Here is an 11,709-nt window from a genome sequence, read left to right as displayed (position 1 = left end):
TGACCGGAAGAATTATCTTGCTAACGGGCCATTCTGGCATGGAGTTGAATCCAATTAAGGGAGATACGGCAGGCGCCAAGTCTTTGTCTTGTAGCTTCAGTTGTTTGAACGTGTCGTAGTACATGATCTCGCACGAACTACCTTGGTCAATCAGAATCCGCTTGACGTCAAAATCCTTGACTCGGAGAGTGACGAACAGAGCATCATTGTGGGGACAATATATTCGGTCCAAGTCCTTATCTGAAAAAGTCATGACGTTTGTCGCCTCTATCCTTCCCTTCTTGATGGCAGGTTGGGCACTTAACACTTCTCTAAAGTGCTCCGCCTTCTTGATTGATCCCCTGAGCTCGCATACACGCTCAGGTTCGAAGACTCCATGTATCACATTGATAATGCCTTGAGGCGGGGTGTCAATTGGCATTCCGTTAGGGTGGTTGCGATCTTGGGGAGCTGGTTGCGCCCCTCCTTCAATGTATTTGTCCAAGTGGCCTGCTGCCACCAACTCTTTCAGGTGTTGTCTCAATGGTGTGCAATTCTCCGTGCGGTGTCCCTTTTCTTTGTGGAAGGTGCACCGCGATCTTTCGTCATAGTCCTTCTAGGCATCTCCTAGTTTGGCTGGCCACTTGACGAAAGGCTCATCTCTTATTTCGCTAAGAATCCGATATATCGGTTTCTTAAACACCGTGGTTATGGCAGTTCGGATTCTCAACCATCTTTTATCCGGGTCTTCTCCGTTATCTCGTCTGCCACGTCTGTTTTTGCTCTGGCGATCTACAGCATTGACCTTTGCTGAGGTCTTCTTTTCTGGTACTGCAGTCGCTACTACAGTCGCACTTGATTTTGCTTTGGCTCGCACGCCGTCCTCTTCTACCCTGATGTGCTAATGTACTCTTTCCATCAAGGCTTCCATAGTGAGGGGTGGCATCATGGTGATCGAGTCCCTCAGTCTGTTCCCAACTGGAAGGCCTCTTTTATATTGTGCAATGGCCAGATTGGTGGGGCAGTCCCCAATCTGATTGAATGTCTCCCAGTAGCGACTGTTGTAGGATCTCAGGGTCTCCATATCACCCATGTCGATGGAGAGTAGCCGGTTGATCTCCACCGGAGTTTTAGTAATTGTTCGAAACCTTGTCACGAAAACTTCTGCCAATTGTGCCCAAGAGGCTATGCTGCCTTCTGGGAGTTTCTCGAACCAAGTTAAGCCTAGGTCGCCAAGGCTTGATGGGAAGAGTATGCATATTAAGGCCTCGTTTCGCCTGTAAACGGCCATGACCTGGCGAAAGTGGCGAAAGTGTGAGTACGGGTCTGTCTTCCCTTCATATGTAGTGAATTTCGGCTGAAGGAAGCCTGATGGTAGGGGCGCGTTCTCGATTGCTGGAACAAACAGCGAAGTCTGTAGTCTTGCCAATGCTTTGTCCGTTGGTTCGTAGGCAGGGCGCGGTATTGGCATTCCAACCTCGACGCTTCCATGCGTCCGAGGAGCCAACCGCTGTAAGGCAGAAACTCTGTGCGAATCCCGCGCCCTGGCATCCTCCTTGCATCGTGCTTTCTCTTCGAGCACGGTTCGTAAGTCGGATGATCTGGGTAATTCCGTCTGTCTAGATCTAGTCTGATGCGAATGAGAGGGCCAGTACGTGGTTCCTTCAGTGTATGATCTTTCAGACTTCGTCCTCTCAGACCTGGAGTGACGAGTTCTGGAAGACCATGATTGAGTATCGCCTATCCTGAGGCTTCTACTCTCTCCTTGTGAGGGTGTAGTATTCCTACTACGATTTTCTGAGTGGCGAGGGGGCGTCTTGTTTTTGCGCCCCTCTCCTGTCGCCACTTCTTTTTTCTTCATCTGGCGTTTCAAGGCCTCCATGTCCGCCGCCATCTTCCTTATCAATTCATCTTGCTCTTTCACTCGATCTTCCAGAGCTTGAGAGTCAATCCTCCGTCTTTGCCGGTCGGGACTCTGAGAATGGGATTGACGGGGGCTGTGAGTCCGTCTTCCCCTAGCATCCCTCCTGGAGGTATGTCGTTAGGGCTCCAAGTCTGCCATGGGAGGGACAGAGGGTAATCCTTCACGCCTTGCGCCCCCTTCTGGAGTTAGTCCGTCGACGGCGGACTGCGGCAATTCTTCAATGTGTGCCATTGAATGTGAAGGGGAGAAGCTTTAATCAAGAGGTTTTGTTCTGTCTGTTCTTCCCACAGACGGCGCCAATTGTACGGGGAAGAAATAATTCTCCTCGTATAATCCTGTTGACTAAGTCCACGCTCCTCCGTACGACGTCGCTTTGTCACCTGAAAACACAAACGTGAGCTAGCCGACGGGTATGTGCCGGAAACCTCTCCGATGCCTAAGTCAGAAAACTTGATAAATAGACAAAGCTCAATGTATTTAGGAAGCAAAATTGTATGTAGTGTTATGTTACCTCCTCCAAGGTGATGCTTGTGAGCTTTTATAGGTTTCAAGTGGCACAATCCTAGTAGGACTTTTATTTCTCCATGCAGAGTCCTCCTAGGATTCATACTCCTAAAGGATAATGCTTATCCTTTTACACCCCCCCCCCCCCACTGCTTAAACCAAGTGGGATGGTTTTCACCCTGGCCGAACTACCATTCGATCGAGATAAACCTGGCTATGCTGCGCCACAAAGTAAGCTGAACTATCCTTAGTTCGGCCCTTCCCCTTATTTTTCCTTATCTCGGTTCTCACCTGTTTAACTCATGGTGTGTTTGGACCGAACCAACGACTCTTCGACCGGTATAACTCCAAAACCGGTATACCTCCAAAGCCAATATATTTCAAGACCGATATACCTTCAAAACCGGTCTAACTTCAAGTTGCTCCAGGACTGAAGTAACTTCATCTCTTTTGGCCGGAGTAACTTTATCTCTCTTGGGCCCGAGTAACTTTTTGGCCCTTTTTACTCAGTCCGTCATACTTTGGGCCATAAAGTCCATCTCATAGCTCGGCCCAATTTTCACCCAAAATTACCCTCTCAACACCTTAGGGCCAATTAAGTCTCCAGATTCGGAGCGCCCTTCGTGGATATCACGATTGGCCAAATTAAAGTCTTCGGATTCGGAGCCCCTTTTGGTGCATGACACCTTAGGGCCGATTAAGTCTCCAGATTCGGAGCACCCTTCGTGGATATCACGATTGGCCAAATTAAAGTCTCCGGATTCGGAGCCCCCTTTTGGTGCAAGACACCTTAGAGCCGATTAAGCCTCCGGATTCGGAGCCCCCTTTTGGTGCATGACACCTTAGGGCCGATTAAGTCTCCGGGTTCGGAGCCCCCTTTTGGTGCATGACACCTTAGGGCCGATTAAGTCTCCGGATTCGGAGCCCTTTTTGGCAAATGACGTCTTAGGGCCGATTAACCCTCTTAAGGCCGATTAAGACTCCGAATTCGGAGCCTTTGTGAGATGCATTCGGACCACTCCACCGGCCGAATAAATATTCACTAAGAATTGTTCTAAATTCAAGCCGGTCAATACATGTTTAAACATTTGCACCACGCAACACAAAACTTGCCAGTAAGTTGAAATAATATGTTTAATTAAGCACATAATATTTCAAAACCAAATACGAACGTTGAAAATAAAAGAAATTCTATTTGTTCGGCGCGAAGTCTGTTCTCACGTTCCAAAGTCTATTTATTCAGCACTCTCATCATCGCTCCTCTCAATTTCGAAATCGGAATAGGGTAAGTAGTGACGATGATACAGGGGCGAAGTCGAATCAATGCCCACGGCTTCGAGAGCTTTCTCGGTTTGAAGGGCCTTGATCCAGCCGTGCTTGAATCCACGATTTTCACATCGGCAGACCTCCTCGGCAAGGTCTCGTTTGCTCTTCTCTATCCCGACCTTCAGGCCATCCTGAAACCCCTTTTCATAACCCGAGGTCCGTTGGGTCACTCTCTCCTCAACGACCAATTTAGATTGACCAGTCGCCATCGACGCGCTCGTTTGAACATTCTTCAGCTCCCGAAGCTCACACTCAGCCTTTTCCGCGCGAATCTCCAAACTGCGATTCCTTTCGTCCTTTTTCTCACTCTCACGTCGTGCTTCCCGCAAACGTATGCCGACTTCGTAAGCAGTATATAATCCTTTCACGGCCCCATGTATGCCGTCTCGAAATACTTCGAAATCTTGACGTCCGACCATCGATTCTTGGACTTCCGGCGGGAAGATCTATCGAGCGAACTCGACTGCCACACCTGGGTCTTTAATGATAGAATTCGCCTCCATCATTGGTCTATTCCTTACAAAAACTGCAAAACTCAATGGTCGTGGCGTCGCATCGGGCTCGATTCTCGGTCGCGGGCGCAAAGAATTTCCCCGTTGTTGCCTGTCCTTTCGGGGCGATCTGCTTCGACGACTAAGGGACTGCTGTGTTTCCCGATCCTTGGACGTCCTTCTTCCCGTACGCATAGGCTCGCTACTGCGACTCATTGCGGCATCTAATTCAGCTAATCTTCGTCCCTCCCAAGTTGCCTGAATGGAAATAAGTAGGGCCTCTAGCGTGCACCCACCCCATTTATCCTTCAATGTCTGCAGCTCTCCCGAGGCAACGTCAGTAATCCCAAACGTCAAAAGACGGATGACAATTGTCCAGCCCACGAGTTAGGCCCATTTGGCTTCGCAAGCTCGCGTCCTGGCAAAGGCAATGGCAATGGCAATGGCAGATTTACTAATCTGGTCGGCCATATTTTCAAGCGCAAGCGCCGATCAATCTGTGCCTCAGCCAGCCCACAAGTTAGGCCCATTCGGCTTCCTAAGCTCGCGTCCTGGTCAAAGCAAGGGCAGATTTACTAATCTGGTCAGCCATGTTTTCAAGCGCAAACGCCGATCAGTCTGTGCCTCAGCCAGCCCATGAGTTAGGCCTATTCGGCTTCCTAAGCCCGCGCCCTGGCCAAAGCAAGGGCAGATTTACTAATCTGGTCAGCCATGTTTTCAAGAGCAAGCGCCGATCAGTCTGTGCCTCAGCCAGCCTACAAGTTAGGCCCATTCGGCTTCCCAAGCTCGCGCCCTGGCCAAAGCAAGAGCAGATTTACTAATCTGGTCGGCCATGTTTTCAAGCGCAAGCGCTGATCAGTCTGTGCCTCAGCCAGCCCACAAGTTAGGCCCATTCAGCTTCCCAAGCCCGCGCCCTGGCCAAAGCAAGGGCAGATTTACTAATCTGGTCGGCCATGTTTTCAAGAGCAAGCGCCGATCAGTCTGTGCCTCAGCCAGCCCACAAGTTAGGCCCATTCGGCTTCCCAAGCTCGCGCCCTGGCCAAAGCAAGGGCAGATTTACTAATTTGGTCGGCCATGTTTTCAAGCACAAGCGCTGATCAGTCTGTGCCTCAGCCAGCCCACAAGTTAGGCCCATTTGGCTTCCTAAGCTCGCGCCCTGGCCAAAGCAATGGCAGATTTACTAATTTGGTTGACCATGTTTTCAAGCACAAGCGCCGATCAGTCTGTGCCTCAGCTGGCCAAGGCAGGGGCAGATTTACTAATCTGGTCGGCCATGTTTTCAAGCGTAAGCGCCGATCAGGCTGTGCCTCAGCCAGCCCACGAGTCAGGCCCATTTTGCTTCGCAAGCTCGCGCCCTAGCTAAGGCAAGGGCAGATTTACTAACCTGGTCGGCCAAATACCTAAGCTAAGCAGCCGATCTAACCATAACCGAAAGCAATATCATTCACCAACAACATTTTCCTTAGCAAGTTGAGCACAACTCATGAAATTTTATATACGCAAATTACTAAACAAAAAGCTACAAGCCCGTATGAAAATGCCTAGCAAAAAACCATGACTGTAGCAACACATGAAAAATACCAAATTAAAAACTGTAAAAATACATTCAACATCCTAAAAACTATGTCAGTCGCCCAGATCAGTCATCGGAATTAGACTTCAATGGCTCAACATCCACTTGCTCATATGGTATTGGCATAATCAATGAAACTTTAGCAGCAGCAATGGCTTTGTGCCAACCATGTTTGAATCCCCGATTTTCAAATTTGGGGACTTGGTCCAAATACTCAGCGAGTCCAGCATTTTTTTCGGCCTCGAATACTTTGGAAGCCTCCGAGTCGGCTGTTTCCTTTGCCACCTTCATTTCAGCCAACTCAGCCTCCAGTTTGGAGACCTCCTTCTGGGCCAATTTGAGCTCATCTTCGCTCACGTTCGCCGCTTTCTTGGTATCGGATCTCGATTGATCTGGGCTACGAGCCCTCTCTACCTCGGCCTTGGCCCTTGAAGCTTCCTTGTTCGCCCTCAAAGCTTCAACCTCGGCCCTTCTCCTCTGGCCCTCAACTTTCTTTCGTAAATGACCAATCTGTTCGACGGCGTCGCGGTGGCGACGGCCCATATCGGCTATCCTTTCGACGGTCTGCAAAACAAGAATTTAAAACCATAACTTCAATAGTATTTGGATTAAGTGAAGCAAAGTCCGAATATGTACCAAAAGCGCCGATTGGGCGGCTAGTGCTGTCGCATTCAGATCTGGTTCCATCCAGAAAGCCTCATTGTCAAACGGTAACGACATGGACGTAGCCAAACTGAATGCGACTTTTGGATCTTTAAGCGCCGAAGCATCAGAAGAAACCGACATGTTTTTTATCATCGGCTGAATGACAAAAAGAACGATCACATTTGATCCCTCTAATCGAGGACATTTGCCGCCTTGTTCTTCTGAGCTTGCCTCAAATTCGGTAGGGCATTTCGCTGCCTCTTCCTCAACTTCTTGGCCGTCTTGCACGATCAAAGTAAATTCGGCATTCCGATTTTTTGCCGTCTCCACCTCAATAACGCGCAAGGACTCTAATTCGCTAACAGGCAGGGAGAGTTGAGATTCGGTGGCGGGTGGTACTTCAGACGGAAGAGCCTCCGCTTTTCGCCGCGCGGCCAACCTTTTCACATTCGCCTTCCTGGCAAGTTTTGTCAGGCTTAACCTGGCCATGTCTTCGGGGCCTGCAGCGGGAAGATCCTCTAAGCCGTGAAAAACGCCGTCAAGTGAAAGATCCCCTCGGCCCGAAGTGGATGGAGGATCGGCCGAATTCAATACCTCGTCACACTCGGTTTCGTACTGATTTGATTCGGTAACATTAGCTACATCCCGCTCCGAATCAGACCCTTCAAAACCAACCTGCCTCAAGTTTTTGAAGTCGAACAAAATAAGAGCGATAAGAGAATCTTCACCCTCCGAAACCGGGATATTTTCCGCCGTTGAAAAGGTCGTATATGTCGGCTCGTAACGAAGCAGAACGTAGGCCGCCCTCCCTTGTTTCTGAAGACTTCAACGGCCGAAATACTTGAGTGCAACTTTGATATCCGAAAAAACGGCATCTTCAGTCGACGACAGGACTTTCTTCAAATCGTTCCCTGCACAATCCAAGCCGTAACATTTCAAAGAAGAGGCTTTACAACAAAAATGAACAAATAACAAAAGCGAGAAGGCAATCGGCCACCTGGCTCGCCCCTCCTTCTAGGAATAGGATTGACGTGATCCTCCCCTTCGCCAAATTCCCAGTTACCCTGGACAACGACCATAACATCATCAACTCGTTTCCCAGAACTGGAAAGCATAGTAATTAGCTGATGGTCGATATCCTTGACCTTAAGGAAGAAACGCCCGTGCCGACCAGAAAACTTAGCCAAGGCATAACAATGTCGGATGGCTGGAATGCTAAGCTTAATTCTAAGGCGGCGGTTGAGCGCTATAACCCCCATTATAATTCTAAAGAAATTCACATTGAATTGGGAAGAGATTATACCCCAGTGGCAAAGCACAGCCCTAAGAAACGGGTGAAGGGGAAACGGACTCCACCCTCTGCGATTGACAAAAGGGGAAAGACAATCGAGGTTTTGTCCTCCCTTTCCATATCAAGAGTGCTTTCTGCCACAAACGACAGACGGACATCATCGGGAATGGAGAAATGGCGTTTAAAGCCAGCAATTTGATCTGACGAGAGGAGGTCTTTCAAATGTTTTGCCATACCCTACAGTTTATAAGAATATGCCAAGGAAGGAATAAACCAAAAAGAGTCTTCGAAGCAAGGAAGGAGAGAACTTACAAAGGACGAAGAGGATATCGGAGAAGAGAGTTGCAGGGACGATTCAAAAGGCAATCTAGTGATGAGCGTCATAAAATACATACTCGAAAGGATGTTAAAATTTTAAATCGCAATAAATAGACACGTACGAGAGGGCGGGAGTCGACACGACAACCGAAAGGGGTGCACTTAGATATCCGCATGACGATGAGGCCAACCGCCGAATTTTGGCTCTGGCTTTTCGAAATTCGGAACCAAGCACTCCAGCCAACTGTCGTTGGTAAAGTGCTTGGGGGCAATTGTGGGGGCCGAATAAATAGAAGAGTCGGAAGGTGCGTATCCCAGAAATTAGATATTATTCGGCTCCATATTGCGTAACTAGGATGTCGAATACGTTAGGAAAGCCAAATAGCCGGAGATTGGTAGCTCCGAATAAATAAAAGGGGAATGGGATAAAAATAGGCTCAGGCCCCGAGGCCCAAAAAGCAAGTATAAATATAAGAACCACAGATTTAGAAAGGTATGTAAGAATCACTTCACTTAACTTAGTAAACAAGCTATCCTGAGTGTCTGAACTGACTTGCCCGTCAGAGTGCTAATTCCGGCACCCTCGACCGGAGTATTTGTATCTTTTCAGGTGACTAGCTGAGGATCACTAGCGTCTTCCAGGATCTGAAGAGTATTTCCAAACCACTTCTCTACACAATGGTAAGATCATTCTAAGAAAATCAGGGGTGATTCTATTTAGTTTCTATAAGGACAATACACGGCCTTTTTTTTTTTTTTTTTTTCATTGTACACTCAAGCTATTTATACATATATTTTATATTCTACTTTCTTCATCTTCCTTTTTAAGTTTCAATTACTTTCTCTTCATCTTCTTCCTCACTCTAAAATTTCAATTCATCCCACCAAAATTCACCATTATCATCAACATCATTATTATATGGTATTAGATATTTTACTTTGCAAACTCATCCGGTCAAGGCCGTTGTCGCAAGGGTGTGAGCCGGTTGAACTGCCGTCTGGGAACTTTGCAAACTCTCAGCACCTGGAATTGTTTGGATAGCTCTAGGAAATTATCGGGTTTAATTGATATTGACATAACAGAGGCATGAGAGTTGTTTTTCGAAGTGGTATAATTTAGGGTTGTGATGTAAAGGGTAACTTGAGAAAAAATATATATAAAATATATTGAGAATAAATTATAATTCAAAATAATATAATAAAACATATTAAAAAATTGAACGTACTTAATATATATATATTTTTTTTTTGAGGGGGGGGGGGGGGCCAAAAATCAGTCTACAGAATTCAGATTCAAAATAACAGACAAGTAGTTTGGGCCAAAAATCAGTCTACAGAATTCAGATTCAAAATAACAGACAAGTAGTTTGGGCCAATGACTAAACTCAGCCCTTGGATGAAATAGGCCGATGAATCTAACAGCAAGTTTGGGCTTTTGTGATGTCAACTGAGTCACTCCTCAAGAGTCATGACCCTTGACTCGTTCAAGCTCTATATCTCATCTAATAGCTCAATTTGCGAACTTTTTAATTTATAATTTATAATTTTTTAAAATTTATTTTCTTTTGCATAACTTTTCTATCAGGCTATGTTTTGAATCATAAATTCATATAAAGATTTATAACTAAAAAAGAGAAGAAAAAAAAAGAAGAAGGTAAAATATGAATGAAATATAATTCCAAACTCACATTTTTCTTTTTTTATTTAAATTTATAATTCAAACACAACTTTAAAAAATTCATATTTCACCCTCAACTATTTGAACAAAAAGCAGGAGGACAAAGTAATTTGGTTAGAAGCAAAAATTGGAAAAAGATTTGGAGTAAGAGTTTGCCAGAGGCATGTATAATTGGAATGATTTTTTCAGAGAAAAGAAGAATTTGTATCATAAATTTAGATTAAAAAATTAAAAAAAAAAACAAGAGAAATGAATAAATTTAATTTATATTTTATTCATATTCTTGTTATACTTATTATCCAAATACAACCTATGTGTTTGAGGGAAGTGATTTATCTGCATATCCGCCCAAACCTTTTAGTTATATTTGGATCATGAATTTAGATACTGATTTAGAAAGAAAATTGGAAGTAAAAAAAAAAAAAGAGGACAAATTACAAATACACCCTTAAAATTTGTTTAAAATACAGATTGTTCCATGTGATTTTAGAAATTATAAATACCCCTTTTTAGGATTTTTTATTGAATAGAATTAATAGCAAAAAATGAGAGGAGGAGGATTACCTCTAGTCTAAAATCTAGACTAGAAGGTGCTGTTTGGGCCAGTGGAGCGCACCGCGGGTCTTGTTTCGATAATCCAAACTATTCATTTTGTTGGGCATTTCGTATATTTCATCCATAAAAAAAATTAGGTCGATCCGATAACTACAACTTGTTTGATCTATTATTTTTGTCATAAAAAAATGTATGATTTATTTTTTAAAAACACAATTGTCATTCATTTTTTTTAGTAAAAACACGATAAATTGAAAAAATTACAATTATCGGATCAACTTAATTTTTTTTGTAAAGTACCTAACAAAATGAACAGTTTAGATCATCAAAACGGAACCCGCAGTGAACGTCACTAACCCAAACAGCCCCCTCTAGTCCAGATTTTGGACGAGGGAATCCTCCTCCAAAATGAGATTCCTAACTACTCTTCTACATAATAATAAAATTATCTGAATTATTAATTGAAATATATTTATGACATTGTTAAAAGTTGTTAATTGATTTGATAATTTATTTAGATTATTTATAATATGACTAGAAGCTTGATCGGGCAAAATGTAATTTTAAAATTATAAGGGACAATTCATATTTTAAGTAAATCTCAGGATCGTATTTGTAATTTATCAAAAAATTTAACTTATATTCCATTCACATTTTCTTTACATATTTGTTTTTTCTTTCCAAATTTCTATATAAATTTATGATCTAATTACAACCTTAGCTTCTTGAAGTTGTTCGATGAGAGTTGATTTACCTTCTGCAAAAATGTATGACAGAGCATTTAAGGTAAGAACTTAGTTTCTGGTGAATTGAATAAACTGTTTCTATAGGTCTTCGAGGATCATGTAAGTGACAATGGCACCAAGGGTGTGCAAACCTTAAAAAATTATATATTCGATTTTAGGAATAGCCATCTTTATAACATTTAGCACGTATGTGTATTCAAATGTGTTGATGACTTGTGCTATATGAACTCTTCTATTTTCCCTACAATACTCGTGTTCACCGGACATGACATGAATAAGGGTGTGAGATATGTGTTCGACACTCGTACCTAATTTAGACACTCAGATCCTTTAGTTTGTTACAATATATGAGAAGAAGAAACTCAAATTTGCTAGTAAAATGATATTTTAGCTTCTCACATGAATTAGATATAAAAATTTCACATTTTTCCTAAATCTTATTCAATTTCAAGTATATTTCTATATAATTTAAAACATTTCATCATAGAATATTATATACTATGTAATATATATGTGTATATGACGGGTCTCCGCACCTATTTTAATTTTGGATACATATCTCAAGATTCTAATAAAATTTAAATTTATAAAGGTCTGACACTTAGATATATACTTACACCTAATACTCGTACTCGAATTCATGTAACACAAGTGATGACACACAAAATTGCTTCCTTAG

Source organism: Camellia sinensis, chromosome 3 (assembly GCF_055761805.1).
Source record: "Camellia sinensis isolate YWXY chromosome 3, ASM5576180v1, whole genome shotgun sequence".
Classification (NCBI taxonomy): Eukaryota; Viridiplantae; Streptophyta; class Magnoliopsida; order Ericales; family Theaceae; genus Camellia; species Camellia sinensis.
This window is presented reverse-complemented; position numbering follows the sequence as displayed.